This window comes from Martes martes (genome assembly GCF_963455335.1).
Source record: "Martes martes genome assembly, chromosome: 16".
Lineage (NCBI taxonomy): Eukaryota > Metazoa > Chordata > Mammalia > Carnivora > Mustelidae > Martes > Martes martes.
Window position 1 is genome coordinate 13,879,277 of NC_137904.1, and position 19,673 is coordinate 13,898,949.

Consider the following 19,673-nt stretch of genomic DNA (forward strand, 5'->3'; position numbering starts at 1 on the left):
CAGCCTCTACCGACCTAAGCCCTTCTGTCTTCAAACGCACCGTGCTCTATGGTGTCCACTTCCTACCTCAGATTCTGGGGGGAATTGCTCTCAGCTCCGGCAGCTCTGAAGGACAGGGTTGGCACCTTGGCTCTCCACTTCTGAGGGCCTGTTTGCCTCCGGTCTGGGCAGTGGCATTTTTCTCCCACCTGTTTTCCGAGAAGTCTTATCCAAGCTCATATTTCCTTATTTCAAGCCTACAACAGCTGGTCAGCCAAAGACCAGGAGGAAGCAAGAAAACCTTCACCACCATTTTTCAGCATGAACCAAAGTTCTTGGCCGCCTCCCATCAACTGATGCCTTTAGAGCTCCAACCCAATTCTCCTCTCAGACTATTCGATATTCCTTTTCGAATCCCAGATCAGTGCTCTGTTAGGAAAGACGCGACGAACTAGTCTATCAGAGCAACAACTTACTTTGAATAAAATGATTCAAAGCATTTTTGCATCCAACTTTAGCCTGGGATATCTTTTCTTTTGTTGGTTTTCCTCTGTTTTCCAGATGAGAAAAAAAGAGTTTATAATGATCACATTTTCTCATCTCTAACAAACCACATTTCCCCTCAACTGAACGACTTGCAAATCCTATCATTTCTTCCAACTGTATCATTTTTCCTCTGCCTGAAATTTTACCCTTTAACATCTTCATATTTTCCTGTACTCAAATCCTTCAGTGAAAAGCCATCTTGCGCCTTTATTTTAGTGTATTCCTCTTTGCTTTTCAACGAGACCAGGAATTGTACCTTCCCCCACTTTTTGCTAACCATCTGGCCCCAGAATTATACCTTATTTTTCATTTCAAAAGTTGGCCATCATTCTATCTGCTTTGATTCCCCTTTACTTTTTCTCAGATGGTGCCTCTCCATTTTAGGGAAAGTTCTCTTTAGAGAACCCTCTCCTTTCCACCAGCCTTCCAGCCTATGGCATTTGGAACTCTCTGGGGCTGGACATGCGTGACCCCCTCCTTACCCACGAAAGCACAGAAGAAGCAAACAGCATTGGCTTCCAGCTGTAAAATGATTTCCGTTATTGAACACCCTCCACTCTTCTACCTAGCCATAAATAATGAGCTCTTTTTCAGGACTCTTAAGCCCCTGCTATTTAAGGAGGCCATCAAAAAGAAATTCTGTATCAAAAGAATGATAAACCCTACTTGCCCAAGCCATATATAATGAATATCCAGAAAAAAATTGGAAGCAGATCTGGTTTTACCAGCTGCATCTTGTCCTCTAACTTGGGTTGCAAATCTCCCACCTGCTATGGATGCCCAGTGTCTGGTTTTCAAGTCAGTCCTTCAATGTGTGTGCCAAGGTTTCCCAACCAGTCTTCTGTGCTTTTCCATGTCCATTTATTCCCACCATGTTTTCACTGATTTTACTCTAGCTCTCATTTCTCCAGCCTAATGATCATCCATTTCAGAATCATTGCTTTATTTCTACTCTTACCACTATGACAACTTTTTAGGTGTCTGTTCTGTGCTGAGAGTGCCTTTCCCCGACGCTCTCGCATCCTCACCAACACCTCCTTCATCAACATCAAATAAATAAAGTATTTAAAATGTTCGTCCGTTTGCCGAGTCCTGGGATCCAACCACATGATAAATCATGTGATCATGTATTCATTAGACTTTCCTGGCACGTCCACCTCTATGTACCTCGAAAAGAAGCCATACTTTGTCCAAACCACCCATTTTCTTGATCCTACTTACTTTTTTTTTTTTTCAAAAGATGATGTTCCTTTAATCTGTCAGCTCTTACTGTGCCTTAATGATGAAACCCTGTATCTTGTGGATAAATTGGGGAATAGTCTTAATTTGACCACAAATCAGGAAGTCTTACATGAATCACTCAGACTGCTGAACTTCAGTGTGTGTGTGTTTGTTTTTTTTTAACTAAATAAAAAAATGCAAAAAATAAACTGTGTTCATTGCAATCAAAATGTCTGGAAACATTTTATGGCAGGGGGCGTCACTAATTATTTTTCTTCTCTCTTAAAATGGTTATCATTAGATCAATCACTTTACCTATTTACCATAGGCCACTGGAAACTATAGCCAAAATGTGTTTTTATTAGTAAGATTTAGTGCTGGCTGGCCACCAAAATTTTCTTCCCTCTGCCACTTGGGTCACGTTTGTCAACTTTGGAGGAGTGGTCACTGCATTGGAATTGTGAGTTTCTTCCTACTTTCCTTAAAGTCCAGGCGTTATCATTCCTTCTCAACTCTGAGACTGTATCTTTTCCGGGTTTTGAAAAAGTTCTGTTGGGAAAAAAAAAAAAAAAAAAGTCCTTAATCACAGTTTCTAAATCCATCCATTTTAGCCTCTTTAATTTACAGACTACGTCCCACCTGGAACAGTAAAATACAAAGAAACTCATTCATTCTTGTGCTAACCATTGCTTCCATCATTACTTTGATCTGGTCCAGATAAAACATGTATTCCCTTGGACATCAGCTATTTTCTGCAAATTTTTATACCATGTTTTCCCCACCCCCTGCTCCCTTCCTTGCTTTTGCAGAGGATATAGCTCTCTTTCTCTTTTATAACCATTTATAACCACTTGAAATTGGAGAGAGTGCTTCTGGCCTCCTGGTCAACCATCAAAACGCCTTCTGAGTCTAGGATTTGCACAAGGAGTGTCATCGAATAACAGAAAAGGCAATCATATGTTGCCTTGGGTCCTTGCCTATATGGTCCTTACAATGAAATCCAGCCAGCTTTCATTTGTGGGAATTTATTTAGGACCCAATGTGTCTCTTGAACTCCCTTTTCCAAAAAAAGGAGGGTCATTTAAAAAAATTTTGGTAAAATAGACATCCCATAAAATTTACCCTCTTAACCATTAAGTGTATAATTCAGTGACATTAAGTACATTCACCATGTGGTTCTGCAAATGTCACCCCCATCCATCGCTAGATCTTTTTCGTCATCCCTAACAGAAATTTTGTACCCATTGGACAATGACTCCCCATCCCCGGCTTTTGGCCCCAGGTAATTTCTATTCTACTTTCTAACCCTAACCCTTCCTTCCTTCCTTCCTTCCCTCCCTCCCTCCAAAATAATTGTCATCATTCTAGTAGGTGTGAAGAAAAAAGGTGTTTTTGTTTTTGTTTGTTTTCTGTTCTTTCTTCCTTAACTTAAAATCTTTGGATGCCCCTTTACTTCCTCTTCTTCTTCTTGATTGTTTTTCCAAAAATAATAATAGCCAGACTCACCTCTCATTTTTCTTGCCTTTTTGTGTCCTCCTTCCCCTTCCCGCAGATGAAATAAGCATCTCCTTTTTCTTTCAACAGCAGGAAACTGCAGCTGCTCTACTTTCTAAAAACTGCTTCCTCCATTTTTTCTCACACTTCCCACACCTTGCAAACCGCCCTGGTCATCTATCACGAAAGCATGTGGTGGCTTCATTTGGATGGACCCTGATTTCACCCCATTCTGGACTCTTGAAGCTGACCAACTTGTCCCTTTCTCCTTCTCATCACAGTAAGCCCGTGGTAAGGGTACCCACATTCAAGAGCCCACACACAGCCTTCCCTCAAAGACCACGTTCAGTCTCACTTTTACTCCAAGTACTGCCAGATTCTTGTTTTGAACATTAGAGATAATTTTTTTTGGTATAAAACACTCAAGAGACCTCTTCAACCTCCTCTGGACATTGAGTCCATTAATGAGTGAGAGGTCCAGGTCTTTGACTACCAGCCATGACCAAGCAAGTTCCAGAGAACAGACATGATTTCCTTCCTGCCACATTCCTTTTGCACATAATACATTCATCAATACAGTCTCGGGGATGACTTGTGGATCTCACCAGAATCGTAAACACAGTCAGTGCTTCTTTCCTGGGTCACAATTTCTCCTTTATTGTGAAGGGATAAGCAAAATTTAAGCCTACTTAGTAGGATCACTATGAGTAAAAGTGATTCACCATTTTCACTTAAAAACAACCAAGTATTACCATGAATAAAGAATCTGCATGAAGGGTGCCTGGGTGGCTCAGTGGGTTAAACATCTGCCTTCGGCTCAGGTGATGATCTCAGGGTCCTGGGATTGAGCCTCGCATTGGGCTCTCTGCTCAGCAGGAATACTGCTTCCCCGCCCCCCCCCCCCGCCTCTGCCTACTGCTCTCCTAATTGTGATCTGTCAAATAAATAAATAAAATCTTCAAAAAAAATATGCATGAATTCTTGCTGCTGTCTCTTGAAAAATGCATCTCAGAAAAATACCACTAGGGACAAATTCAGAGCCACCCCAGGTTCATAGCCCAATCCTGTCTTCAGATGGGAATAGATGCCTACATCCTAACTATGCAGCCACACCCACTGAGGTCCCACCTGCCTTGACATTTTGCTCAACTTCTAACAAGTAGGCTCATTTTGATTTTCTGTAGTCAAGCTTCCAATCTCAAAATTCAGCCTAGTACCTAAGTGTTGTCTTCTACCTCTACAGTTTCTTCTGCCTTTCTACCCTCTTCCTCCAGTTAGTTCAGGCTCAGGAGGTGTGTCCAAGTCTGTCTCTTTGACCACATTCCTGATGTCACCTTCCTGGCTTTATCTACCTAGGCAGGTCAGGTGACGGGACGGTAAATTTCCACTTGAGTTTGCCGGGGCACCTGACCTGTGCCTTTAGTATTCTCTATTTATTTGATTATCTTAGTGATGTCACTGTTGACCTATGCTAAATTAAGGAAGCCTAATTCTAAAGAGCATGTTTCAATGTCCATGGCTCATTTCCTTTTTCATACATTTTCTAAGGCAAACCTGTTTTCGCTCTCAAGTTGAATGTTTCTTGTAGGACTTTGAAGGGAAGCTTATGTGGCTTTAGCTCCTTCCAAGTTCATTGATATCCCCTGGGAGGCTGTTGATTCTCTTGAAGCGTGTTCTTGCAGAAAGCTCCTGTCTACCTGGGTGCACAGACCGCAGTGCTTTCTGTCCTCTCCTACCTTTACTCTCGAGCGGGTGAATTTACCACGAAGGAAATGGAGCTCAAGCTTCAGGTCCCTCACTGGTGGTAAGACCCTTAAAGAGTCTTTACCCGACTTCAGATCTATAGAATTGTCTGAGTTCCAGGCCCTATGAAACCTGTCTCCACTTCTGCCTGTGTGATTCTGGGGGAGGATACATTTGCCGCATCAGGCGGATGTGATTTCTTTCCCTTCACTCCCCTCTTGATAGAACACCTCAAATTCAACCCTCCCTCAACCCCTCATCCTCTCTCTACAGCACCTGGATGTAGCTCTGACTTACAGAGAGACCTATGGATCCATGTTAGAAACAATGCCAATGGGCTCCTGGGTGGCTCAGTTGGTTAGGCAACTGCATTTAGCTCAGGTCATGATCCCAGGGTGCTGGGATTGAGTCCTGCATCAGGTTCCCTGCTCAGCGGGGAGTCTGCTTCTCCCTCTCCCTCTATGATCTCTCTTGCTCTCTTCAAATAAATAAATGAATCTTTTAAAAAAAAAAGCGTGTGGGCTTTTGATTTGAATTCTAAATTTGCCAGTCTCTAGCTGTGTGACTTTGGGAAGGATATTAATCTCTCTGATCCTCAGTCTTCTAACGTGTAAAGAAGGGGTGATAATAGTAACATGCACAGAATAAGGTTGTTAGGAGGACTGAAGTGTTAGGAGAAGTGCTTATATCAATGCCTGGGACACAGTAAACAAGATATTAGTTTCAGCTTTTATTTAGAAGATTTATGCACTCACTCTGTGGGTTCCAGAAAATGACTGTAGTTTGCATGAATATATTTACACACACAAGCATCCTATCTTCCTGTTGCACTCCCAGGCCTCTTCGTATGGAGATTACGCAACTAGGAATCACTGCATTACACTTTAATATTGTTTTCCCTTGAATTAAAAGGCAGCTCAGATATGCACCAAAAGGTTCCAAATCTTAAATCTGCCTAATAACTAAGTAGAAATCAAAAGGAGCAGGAAGGGCAGCGGGGCGGGGGTGGGGGAGGGGGGAGAACAGGAGCAAGGAATAATTTAAATTCACAACAGAGTTGATGTTTGTCATTCTGTATTTGCATCCCCATATTTTGCAGAAACAAGTCACGGGCAGGAAAGACACCAGCTAGGCTTCTTCATCAAGTCACCCAATAGAAGGGGAACACCTAAGGCCTCTGGCTAGTTCCGTGGGGAGAACATGTGACTCTGGATCTCAGAGTTGTGAGTTTGAGCCCCACCAGAGGGGTACCATTTATTTTTAATTAAAAAAAAAAAAGGCAAACGCTCGGGGTTACTTGGTAGAGTGACCCACGGTTCTCCCCACTGCGAAGCTGTGAGGCTCTGGATGGAGCAGCCCATAACCAGCCCTGGAGTTTTGCTCTGTCTGGCATGATCCTGTGACTTTCCATAAATCCTCAGAGTTTCCGTTTGCTCATCAGGGAGTAGATTAAATAGTTTCGAAGGTCCCTTCCAGCGGTGAGCAAATATAAATGCAAGTTTCATCAAACTGTTTGCTTGGGGAATTCTAGTTGATGACACATTTCATTTGTAGAACACTTCAGGGTTTGCACAAGTCTTTTAATGGCACAGGCTACACTTTTTTCTTTTTTTAAAAAGATTTTATTTATGGGGCGCCTGGGTGGCTCAGTGGGTTAAAGCCTCTGCCTTCAGCTCAGGTCATGATCCCAGGGTCCTGGGATTGAGCCCCACATCCGGCTCTCTGCTCAGTGGGGAGTTTGCTTCCTCCTCTCTCTCTACCTGCCTTTCTGCCTACTTGTGATCTCTGTCGAATAAATAAATAAAATCTTAAAAAAAAAAGAATGTATTTGTTTATTTAAGAGAGAGCATGCATGAGCAGAGGGAGAGGGAGAAGCAGACTTCCCACTGAGTGGAGAGCCTGATGCAGGGCTCCATCCCTGGGATCATGACCTGAGCCAAAGGCAGATGCCTAACCAACTGAGCCACCCAGGCAACCCCCACTCCCTTTTTATCTTTCACAGTCAGTGTCCCTAAAGGTGGGATATTTCCATCTCCCTCACTCTACACTCCTAAAACACCTGAGTTCAATATTTCCCAGCAACACCTTGGTAGCAATATAGCAGAGTATTTTCTTTACTTAAAAAATCACTTCATGGGCACAGCGATCAGGTAGATTAAACCATCCATGCCACACCGTAGTTCCAAAATCATCTAGTCTAGAAACAACTTAAATGCAGATTGTATACGTTGGTTAGCAGAGGAAGAAAGATGGTGATACTGAAGTTAAAAATCTGTTGATTTTTCAAGTGATAAGCTTTAGGGGAAAAATGAGTGATGGGATGTGATTCATACTCTGGCAAGGGTGCTGTTCAACCCCAACTACTATAAAAACTACCTTAATCGAGGTGCCTGGGTGGCTCAGCAGATTAAGTGACAGATGCTTGATTTCAACTCGTCATGATCCAGGGTCCTGCAATGGAGCACGCATCCTTACGTCGGACTCTATGATCAGTGGAGAGCCTGTTTCTCCCTCTGCCCCTCCCCCTGCTTGTGCTTACTGTCTCTCTCTCTCTCTCACAAATAAATAAATAGAAATCTTTAAAACTAGGTTATTCAAATACGGATGCTCTGTTTGTCGGAATGTTTTGAGGTTAGGGAACAAATTCACGCCTACAGTTGCACAACTTCCACAGGATGAAAATAGTTGTTAGCAGTGGTTTCATAAGATGACAATATTTACCATGAAGTCGGACTTCTATGCCATGAAATAAAGCTTTACAAGGCTCCCAGCTTTATAGACTAGGGCGATTGGCATTTTATGTATCTATCAAGTTGGTTAAACAGTTTTAGCTTCCCTCCCTTTTTTTAAATTAAAAGTTACAGCTTTCCAAGGGCAAATGTGGGCTTCCCAGGGATTTTTGCAAATATATTAAAGTTCATAAAAAACAAGCAAATTAATAGTTTCCCTTAATGGTTTGGTTCAGTTAAACCAATTGTACATTTTTGTTTATTTTCTTCCCCCTGTAGTGGAAAAGGAACTGAAAGATCGTTTGTGGTGGTGGATGGTGATTTGATGCAATTTGTTTTCTCATATTTGTTGAAGTAGTAATTATATTTATGCATATGCTATATTAAGGAGGCACTGTATTTGAAGTTCCAAGTTGTTTGACCATATTTGATGATCGTTTACATTTTTAAAAAGCTCTTTTCAAAACTCCTTTAAAATATTTTTCTATGACTAAGTCATCAAAAAGGTAGCTTTAATGTGTTTCAAGTCTTTGATTTTTTTTTTTTAAGTATTGCAAATTTTGTCCCATCTGAGAGAACTCCCCAGTTTCTTTCTCTGAGGAAAAATAAATTCTTCTCCTGTTTTATGTCGATCATTCTTGATTATTTCTTACAATAGTTGCAAAGGTCTTTTATTCAAAATGGTTCTCTGAGAATGTTCTTAATTCTGTTACTTTTCCACTCTAGTAATTTAAACTGGGAACTGTTTCATCTATTAAATGTAAATTCACTGTGACAAAACTACCAAGAAAAGTATAGACAATAACAACAAATTACAAATTTAAACTTAAAATTGGAAAAATCCCATTTTAAATGTATTTATTAAATTGCATCATGACACCAGGTTTTCTGTCTCCTCTTATGTAAACAAAAATATGTATGTTTTCTATGATAAAGGTTTAAAGAGTTTAAAACATGTGTCTTAATATAATGTTTTGTTGGACATTTTCCCTCAGTGTTATTTCTGTTTAAGAAGATAAATTTGTCTTGTGTTTTTATTTTACTTAATAAAAGGCACCTGTTTAATACAACACAGTTTAGTGTTCTCATCTATTGATGCCTGTTTATACAACGTAATGCTTAAGGATCCTAATATTACTGCTGGGGTAAACATTATTTCAAAATTAAAATTAATCTTATGTTCTTTTTTTTTAAATTTTTTATTTCTTTTCAGCGTAACAGTATTCATTGTTTTTTCACCACACCCAGTGCTCCATGCAATCCGTGCCCTCCCTAATACCCACCACCTGGTTCCTCCGACTCCTACCCCCCCGCCCTTTCAAAACTATGTTCTTTGAAATGAAAATTACCAGAACTTTAGCCTTGCATATATTCCTATCCTTCCTTAAAATCAACGTCTAATTTTCCTTTGACCCAAAAGCAAGACATGGGAGGGTTTGGGGTTTTTGATAAAGCAAAAATTAATGTTAGTTTATTTATTTTTTGTTCATGTTATTCTCTCGGATTCCAAAAATACTTTTTAACAGCTCTATTGAAATACAGTTGAATGTAATAAACTATACATATTTAAAGCATTTGACCTGATACGTTTTGAGACATGTAAAAACCCATGAAACCATCACCATACTCAAAATAAAAAAATAGACCTGACATCCCAAAAAGTTTTTTATTTCTTCTTATAGTTCAATCAGATTTTGTTTTATACACTTTGAAGTTCTGTTATTAGGTATATGCGCATTTAAGATTATTATATACCTTTGATGAATTGACCTTTTTTCCATTATGAAATAGCTTTCTTTATCCCTGGTAATATTATTTTCTTGGAAATATATTTTGTCTAAAATTAATAGTCATTCAAGTTTTATTTTTATTAGCTTGGTAAGCCTTCCCCCCACCCCAATCTTTTTCTTTTAATCCATTTGTGTCAAAATATTTCAAATATTTGTCTTGTAGGTAGCATATCATTGGGTCTTCCTTTTTTAGCCATTATGACAGTCTCTGGAGTTTAACTGAGGTAGTTAAACCATTTACATTTAATGTGATTATTGATATAGTTAGGTTTAAATCTATCCTCTTGATAGTTGTTTATTATTTGACTTTTCTTTATGTAGTTATACCTTCTTTTGGATTAACTATTTTTTTATGATGCCGTCTTGTCTTTGTTGGCTTTTGGAGTGGATTATTTAACATAATGAGTCTTGCTTTCTTCTTATGTGAGATGTCCAAGAAATGGGATTGTCACATTGTCTAGTCTTTATAGTTTCATAACAAAAATGTTTCTTCCATGTGACATCTGGCATTAAATCCTACCTTCCCATCTGCTCCTTATTGAGGTTGATCGCATGTGGTTTAAATGAACATGTGTACATACACACACACACACATACACACACACACACTCTTTATCTCTCCACTGCTCTCATTTGGTCTTGCACACCTCTACTCTACCCTGGGATTTCATCACCTTAAGGAACTCGGACTAAGGAACCTTGAGAATTTGGGTCAATAAGCTTACTACCAAAGTATTAGGGCTGCCCTAACAAATTACCACAAAATGAATAGCTTAAAACAACAAAAATTTATTCTCTTATACCTGAGGAGTCCAGAAGCCTGAAACCAAAGTTTTGGCAGAATTAATTCCTTCTGTAGACTCTGAAGGAGAATCTGTTCCATGCCACTCCTAGCTTCTGGTGGTTTCAAGAATCCATGTCATTCCTTGGTGTATCATTGAAATTTCTGTTTCTGTCTTCATATAGCCATCTTCCCTCTCTCTGTGTCTGTATCCCCTCTTTGTCAAAATTGCCCTATCCTTAAAATACGAGTCATTATATTCAGGGCCCACCCTAATTTAGTATGCCCTTAGCTTTTCTTTTTTTAATTGAAGTATAATTGATGTATAACATTATATTAGTTTTAGGTATACACCATAATTATTCAATAATTGTATATATTGTGAAATGATCACCACAGTCAGCTAACATCCAACCGTTATCAGTTAATCTAGCTAACATCCATCATCATACACAGTTACAATTTTTCTTATGATAAGAACTTTTAAGATCTACTCTCCTAGCCAACTTTTAAATATATAATACAGTATGATTAACTTAGTCACCATGCTGTAAGTTACACCTCCATAACTTATTTATTTTATAACTAGAAGTTTGTACCTTTTGATCACCTTCATCCATTTCACTTACTCCCCACCCCCTGGCCTTGGCAACCACCAATCTGGTCTCTGTATCTGTGGGCTTATTTTTTGTTTATTTGTTTGCTTGCTTGCTTAGATTCCACATATAAATGAAATTATATGGTATTTGCCCTTCTCTGTCTGACTTATTTCATAATGCCCACTAGGTGCATCCGTATGGCCAGAAATGGCAAGATTTCATTCTTTTTTAGGGCCAGAGAGCATCCATTGTGCACGTCATCTACGTTTGCTTTATCCACCCATCCATCAATGGACACTTAGGTTGTTTCCATATCTCGGCCATTATAAATAACGTTGCAATGAACACGGAGTTGCACATATTGTTTGGAGTTAGTGTTTTCGTTTTCTTCAGCTAAATACCTAGAGGTGGAATTTCTGGATCATATGGTGGTTCTCTTTCAAATTTTCATCATTTTTAAATAGGATTACCTCATCTTAACTTGATTATATTCTCAAAGACCAAAGAGTCCTATTCACAGGTAAGTGGATTTCATCAGATCTCGATGGGGAACCATAATTCAGTCCCAAGCAGTCCCATAAATTCAGAGGACTTAAAGTAAATATTTACTGAGTTACACTGAATTCACCATAGGCTAATGATTTATTCTTTGGGGCTGTGTGTTTGTGTGTGTGTGTGTGTGTGTTATCTATTGCTGCAGAACAAGTTGTCACAAGTTTATTATCTCATAGTTTCTATGGATCAGAAGTCCAAGTACAGCTTAGTTGGGTCTTCTGACTGGGGTCTCACAAAGCAGTAATCAAGCAGGCTGCCCTCTTATCTGGAGGCCAGTCTGAGAAAGGATCTTCTTCCAAACTCATACAAGGTGTTGGCAGAATTTTTTTTAGGTGCACCAAGGACCCAGTTCTTGCAGTCGGCTGGAAGTCACTCAGCTCTTAGAAGCCACCACAGTTTCTTGCCATGAAGATTTTCTCAACATGCCTGTGTAGTTCATCAAGTCAGCAAGGAGAGTCTCAAGAGTGAGTCAGCTAGCAAGGTGAAATCTGATATCGTGTAACGTAATGACAGGAAGGAGATCCGTAACCTTTGCCATAGTCTGTTGGCTAGAAGGAAGTCCTGACCACACTCGAGGGGAGGGGATTACCAAAGGCATGTACACCAGGAAGTGGGGGTCTTGGGGGACCCCTTAGAGTCTGCCATGTGTTTCCTCACCTGATGAATGAAGGGACTAAAGTTGGTGTGAAGATTTCCTTCAGCCCTTGTATCTAAATGTCTAGGGAGATCCTTCACCCCTAAGTTTGCATCTGCTGGTAACCTCTTCCTCCATCCATCACGTCCTGCTTTTGACTTCTAAGCACAGAGCCATTCATAACCGTGTCCGTGTTTTCATCAATAAAAGACTCAGACTTCTCAGCTATATTTGCTAAGACGGGTAAGCATTCATAAAGGCTTCTTCAACCAACATACGAGGATTTTTAATTCCTGCATAAAACAAGACTTTCACTTTCCTCTGACTGAGTGGAATAACTTAAATTTAGAGCACTCTTGACTTGTTTATTTTTTTCTTGATACGCTCTCTTGTGTAGTCTCTTGAATAAGAGCACTTTCTTTGCTGATCTGAGGTTATCCTCAAATCCCTTGCTTCTGAAAAGGTGAATTACAGAACTACGACTTTTTGAAATAACTTACTGATGGCCAAGAAGGTCATTATCATATTGTTTTTCCTCTCCGTGGGCTGTTTTTAATCAGACCTGGTCTCCACGTGACTCTTGTTTAGAAGGCTTGTTTCATAATCCTCCTCTGGTCACTTGCCACCAGATTCCCTTTGCTTACTCTGCTACCTTCTTTCCTCCTATTTTCTCTTCTCTCCAGCTACAGCATTCAAATAAAAACAGTAGCAAAATAACACACACACACACACACACACACACACACACACACACACACGATCCTGAAGTGCCCACTGCCTTTCTTTATCTTTTCTTATATCTGTGTTGGTGCCCTTAATCTTCATCCTTTCCCAGCACTAATCCACTCTCCTTTTTACTATAGCCTTTCTGAGTTTCAGTGATGCTCTCTTGGAGAGAAGAGCTCAGAACTGACATGTCCCCACCCCCACCCAGGACACTAGGTTCTTTAGTGCCTGGTTTAAGTTGACAGGGCAGTTCCTGAAGCCCTAATACCCTCTTCTCTCCTCCTCAACCTGCTCTACACTCCATGCTCACCCCCAACCTATCTCTTGCCTCACTAGTAGGAGAAAGACATTCTCAAACCTGAGATACAACAATACAGAGCTGGATCAGTTTTACCTCGAGATTTCAGTTAAATACTTCCAACTGGGGGGGGGGCAGTATCTGCTGAAACTCTTCTTTGAATCGCCAGCCTTACAACAGTGAACCTATTCCTCAGTGTAGTAGTATATGAGAGTACCTTCATAGGATTGATAGGATTATCTTTTTAAAGAAGTATTTATTTATCTTAGAGACAGAGAGTGGGGGGAGGGGCAGAGGGAGAGGAAGAGAGAGAATCTCGAGCAGACTCCCCACTGAGTGTGGAGCCCAACGTGGGGCTCGGTCTCACAACCCTGAGACCACGACCTGAGCCAAAGTCAAGAGTTGGACGCTTAACCAACTGAGCCACCCAGGTGCCCCTGGATAGGATTATTTTTGGTGGTATGAGGGCAGGAGACAGCATAGTATCACCACAGAGAAGTTTTTCAGAATACACAAATTAATAAATGAGTTTATTATCTCAGGTCACTAGTGAACCATCAACAGAGATACAATGACACCACTGTGCGAATGGAGATTACCTGGGTCACCTGCGTCGTATTTTTCCTCCATGCCCGCAGAACACTTTGCTAATTGATCACAGTACTTTGACATACCGAACCCCTGATTTGCCCCGAAAATCCTCCCCTGCCACATACTTTGGGAAACTACTACCAATTGATTAAAGCTGGCGTGCACGATGAAATCTCTTTGCCATCCTTGCTCTACAGCTCACGGTATATAAAGGGATAAAATGCAGAAGGAGACTTATAAAGGAAAATGAACAGGATTATAGGGATCTCAAATGACAGCTTACTCTTTCTTATAGTATGATTAACTTCACCGCACTTCAGCCTCCCAGCCCTGCAACTGAAATACAGGTACCCAGAAGATATCTGAGTTCATGGAGACCGCAGAGCCAGATTATAGTGTTTTGCTTCATTTTCCTTTGCATCAAAGAAGTAACAATGGTTTCAAATCAAGAATTATTGAAATCATCCAATCAAATTATGTACATCAGGTTCTTAAGAGTAGTGCCTGGTACGGAGTAGGTACTTAATATATATACTACCGATATACATTATACTGATATTACTTAAGATTTCCAAGAAGTTACCCTTTCGATGAGGCTTAGGAAGTCTTTTTTCCCCACCAACACAGCCTCCCTTGTGTGGGCTGGGAGGAATTCTGCCTCTGCCTCAGGGACCAGCCATGGGAAGGAACTGGCAATCTTGCTTACCTCTACATTCACCGTGTCCCAGCAAAGTGGCTATGTCGGCCAGGTCCACAGTGTTGTGTGAATCATAATAAACTTCCCGAATGCAACCTGACCCTGGCCCCTCACTGTGCTTCCCGTTAACTTTTACTTCACCTCAGAAAGACCTTCGTGGGAAATGTGGTTTTAAAAGTGCTGGAGGAATTTGTCATGAGGGACCTCTTTCGTTACAGAGCCCGAGTGAAGTAACCAGGGCAGGAAATACATCTGTTCCGCAGGGCCAGGTTGCCCCAGTGGGTGCACAGCCCTCCAACTCCAAGGGAACTTTTCCTAGCGGCATCCCACGTCACAACCATCTGCCCCAATAAATCCTGCACCTAGGGCTAGTTAAAACCCATGGTATCCAGGGACGGAATGCTCGATTCATTAGCTACCGATGAGGCTAAGAGTCGAAATCCTTCTTGGAAATCCTTCCCTTTTCTGCTGCATTGCATTCAAGAGCCATTAAGAAAAGTAATTTTGTCATCGCGCTCTTGGTGACTCATGGCAGTTTTGGTGGGCTTAGCTGTAGCCTTGAAGCAAAAAAGAGTCCTGGGTTTCTATCACATGTTCAGGGTAGAATGGATGATGGTCATTGCCTCAACCTCTTTGCCTATCTTTGTCTCCATGTCACTGCCTAAGACTAAAAAGAATGGATGAACACCATTTCATTGCTCTTTTCAAAAAAGCAATGAAAGTTGGAGCCAGCTGGCCCTCAGAGACCTTCTTTTGGCAAAATGGGGTCATGCTACTGGTGTGAGAGGCTTGGAGGCAAGGTGCTATTCAATCTGGCTGAGGGATTGGAGACTAAGTGTTGCCAACAGGCATAAGAGAGAACCACCTCCCCCCCACCCCGATTTATGAAGTGTCCTGAGATTTCAACTTCCATTCCAGACCTGGAAGGAACATCATTCCCTCCTCCTTGTTCCCTTGGGCCACTCACTGTAACATTCCGAAGGGCCATAATAGGAAAGGTGGATTGATATTAAAGAATTCGGCAAATCACAGTGTCTGCATGTGTGTGCGTGCTCTAAATAAAATATATATATATATATATTTGAAAACAATGAAAAAAAAAACTCAATGAACTCATTGATTCCAATTATTGCCACTAAAAATGTTCTGTTTAGATCCTAATTATATCCACAACCTATACTACTCTCTTTCAGGAAAAACAGAAGATGCATTAACTTTTAAAGTTTTCCAACAACTTAGAATTTTAAAGGCAGCAAAACAATCTGATCTTTTCCCCAACCCCCTGGACCCAAATCCAAGAATTCAATATGATTAGCCAGGGGCATCAACAAATGCACAGAACTGTCAATAAAATGTCAACAGCAATACAAAAAATCTTAATTAATTTTCAATTCAATTTAATCTTGGAACTCAAAGAGATCTTTGGGGTTAGCCATTCCAGCTTTGTTAAGACCTACACAATTCCCCCCACCAAGGGTCTATCTTAGTTCTTTTCTCCAGTGGTCACATCCTGATTCTCTCAACCTTCTAAGAGAACAGAGGAAGAAATCCTTTCAGCCCCTCTTGCTCTATTAACTATTCCAAATAAAGGGAGATCCTAGATGCACCCTCCATGACAGAATAGGAGATTTTAACTGTATTTCTGCAACTTTGAACACTGCATCCAATAGCACCATGGAAACTTTTTTTTTTTTTTTAGATTAGAAGGGGTGGGGAGGGGAGAACACAGTACTTCCAGTGGAAGTTGCTGGTTACCACAAACAATTCCATCCTTCAGTCACTCTTGGCTTTGCCCTCTGGGTGTACATCCAGACCTGCTTTGGTGGGCTCTATAATTTGTCCAAGTAATACCATTTGGTCTGACTTTCTTGCTAATCACATGTTTAGCTCCTTGCCCCTTCTCCTGGCAGCTATGCTCCTAGCTATAATGTCTGCAGCCTGGAAGTTACTTAAGCTGTCTGCTCAGTTCTAGGTTCTTTCTGACTTATCTTGGGACTCAACACAGAAAGCATCAGAGCATTCACCCGCAGGAAGTGGAGCTTCAGAGTCGGAGGGGAGAAATGAAACCACTGCATTGTGTAGCATGCTGGGCTCAGCTCAAGGGTTGGCATGAGACATTCTTACTGATATTAACACAAACCACATGTGGGATAGGGACAGAGAGAGGTCTGATCCAATTCATAGAGCCAGAGTCTAGTTATAGCAATCAGAACGCTCAAAGTTTGAAGGAAATCTACTGCATGCCAAACTCGCTCTGATAAGGAATGGCACGAGTTAGGTGAGAGAAAGCCAAGAACAAATAAAGATATGACAGTGCACAAAGAGCATTCCCCAAAGGGACTCGGGAAGAGATGAGAAGATCAAGATCGTGACATGTGAGTTGATTTCATCAGTAAGGCTCTACTCCTTAACTCCTGGCATATTCCAGAAGGATATCCTCTCCAGCCACAGGATGTCACCCCAATAATCCCAGAAGTTCCTGGCAGATGGAATGACTAAGGTCTCTCTGCAAAGAGTCATCCATAGAAGAAATGAGTGTACTGCCCAACTGAGGAAATTAGGAAATTGCATTTCTTTTCAAACTATCCACACAAGTATTGCAAGGAGTTGTAGTAGTAAACCTTGGTAGATGGGAGACTGGCCTTATTTTTAACACTTTACCTACCTCTAGAATAATCATTAATACTCTTGAGTTCTGACCCTAGCGGATGTGTGGCTGGTTTCTTTTGTGAGTTCTCTGCAGTTTATTTCTGGCTTCAGTCTACACTCCACTCATGACACCCTAACACATGACTATCCTAAAGGATATCACTCTCTGGTGGTGGCAGCTATCATCCCAGGCACAGTCCCCAGAGGCCACACCCCCATTCCAGGAAATGTGCCCACCCACAGTGCCTTCTGCAAACCTTTAATCCCAAGCTATTGAGCTATCGTGCTGCAGAAAGCTGAGTATGAACCACTAGCAAGCCTTTTGGGAGATGACATAATATCCGATTTCTGCGTTTACTTTCCCACACATCAAAACCTTCATTTCTCTGGTTCTGTAACTTGATCTACCTTCTGATTACTCTTTTAGCCCCAACATTTTCTTGAACTATAAATTCTCACTTCAGTGAATCCCATCACCATGTCTCTGAAGGGAGAAACCGAGCTGATTCCTTTATAACATCAGTGAAATGAAAGGGGTTATCAATGACAACTCATGGGATTCTGAAATGGTTCATGTCAACGCTCTTTGGCACCAAAGGACGCATGTGAGAGGTTCCCCGACTCCCGTCCCCCTCCATCCCCTCCAGCGTCTGTCTGATGTTCCCCCCTTATCTGGGCTGGTGGTGGTACTGGGGCATCGCACGGGCAAGGAGGAGACAGAGACTGGGCGAAGGTCTCAGAGTCTAGCTAAATGTCCTTCATGGTGAGCAGTCACAAGATGAGAAAATTAGAGGCTCATCATTGACCAAAGATGCCATGTTTGGTGCAAAGGATAAATTCTTGGAAGACCTGCATACCATAAGGCAAGAGGAATACACCCCTGGATTCCACAAATCTACAATCACTGGAAAAGGTTTTGTTGTCATGTTTCCAGTACTCCTCCAGTATTATCGAGTATTCTGTAAAGGTCTTTTTCTGAGTAACAGCTTGACGTAGCACAGGGCCTATCTGGCCTGTATCATAGCAATGTGTACCATTTAAATTCCACACCTAACCTACTGATTTTCATGTGCGATTTTTGGAATAGCATTAGGACTACCACTTAATGAATGTTCAAATGACACCTTCATGAGATTAAAAAGGATTTGGGGTTGTACTTACATTGCATGCTAAAACGGAGGCACACCAGTTACCAGTATCGCTTTAGAAGTTTCCAGGCACAGAAACAACAACAGCAAAGCACAAAGAACGTGGACAGAAAGTGCCACAAATGTCTGTTTACGGGTGAAACGGGACTGCTCATCGTTACGGGGATGGTACATGGGGGCTTTCGGGGTGATGTGGGTCTTCATTTGATTTCTCCTGTGATTTTTCAAAATTCGGCTTTTCAATTCATTTTTTCCAAATAAAGTGCAACTAGATCAGTAATGTGTTCATAGGCTATCTCAATTTGCACAAATGGGAGATGCTCTGCCTTCCGTGACAGGGAATAATGTTCAACAGGGAAGATGGGAGAATCCTAAGGCACTGACTCAACTCCCAACACCCCTCTGCTCTTGGGAGAAAGTGCCCCTGGTGGTCCTCTGCCTGGTCTAGCCCGCCCTCCAAGCAAGGAGTCTCTCCTTTCTTAAGCATCTCTTTGGATATGCTCTGCAATCCTGGGATGCTTGTCTAGTAACTCCTCTTTTGTCGTTGTTTTCATTTCTGTTTTGGCTCATAAACTTTATTTTTTTTTAAAGATTTTATTTATTTATTTGACAGACAGAGATCACAAGCAGGCAGAGAGGAAGGCAGAGAGAGAGGAGGAAGCAGGCTCCCCGTTGAGCAGAGAGCCCGATGCGGGACTCGATCCCAGGACCCTGGGATCATGACCTGAGCCGAAGGCAGAGGCTTTAACCCACTGAGCCACCCAGGTTCCCGCTCATAAACTTTATTGATGCAAAAATGAATTCTCTTCCAAGAGCAAGACAATGCTGTACCAAATATGCTCAGAAAAGCAGAAAAACACATGGAATGTTCTGACCTTTTACAGCGAGAAGCAAATGAACTTGAATTTAGTCCTCGATGAGAGGAACATCTTAGAAGAGAATTCAAAACTCCTCTCTCTCTTTCCTGTCTGTATCAGTCCAGAAAAATTTCAATCTAATTTGGTGAAAATCCTTCTCCTTTCTCTCCCCTCTATACCCTCATCAAACTGTTTGGGCTATACCCATGGATCACATGTATCTGAATATCACCCTAACCCTGCTAGCATTCCAGAAGGTAATGGAACTTAGAAAGGCGTTCTAACCTCTGGGGAAGGGCAGTGAGAGGGGTAATGGATGACCAGAGCAATTTTCCAGTGGTATCCTGACAACCTATTGGGAGCGGGCCATGTACAGTAGTTCACACCACTATGCTTTGCCGGGGGAAATTGCCAAATGAAGTCAGAGAAACTCTTAGAAGGAGTGTCCTACATTCTGTATTCTTTAGAACTCCTATCTGCATGGGGCAGGGGTTAGGGAGGAGAAGAGAACCTTATAATGCATTGTTTTTGCTCCCGTCCCGTTTTGCATTCCACACATCCTAAGCCTGCCTCCCACTCTGTGAATTATCCATGGTACACCTATTACTTTGGTCTTTTTTGAAAAACATATTTAGG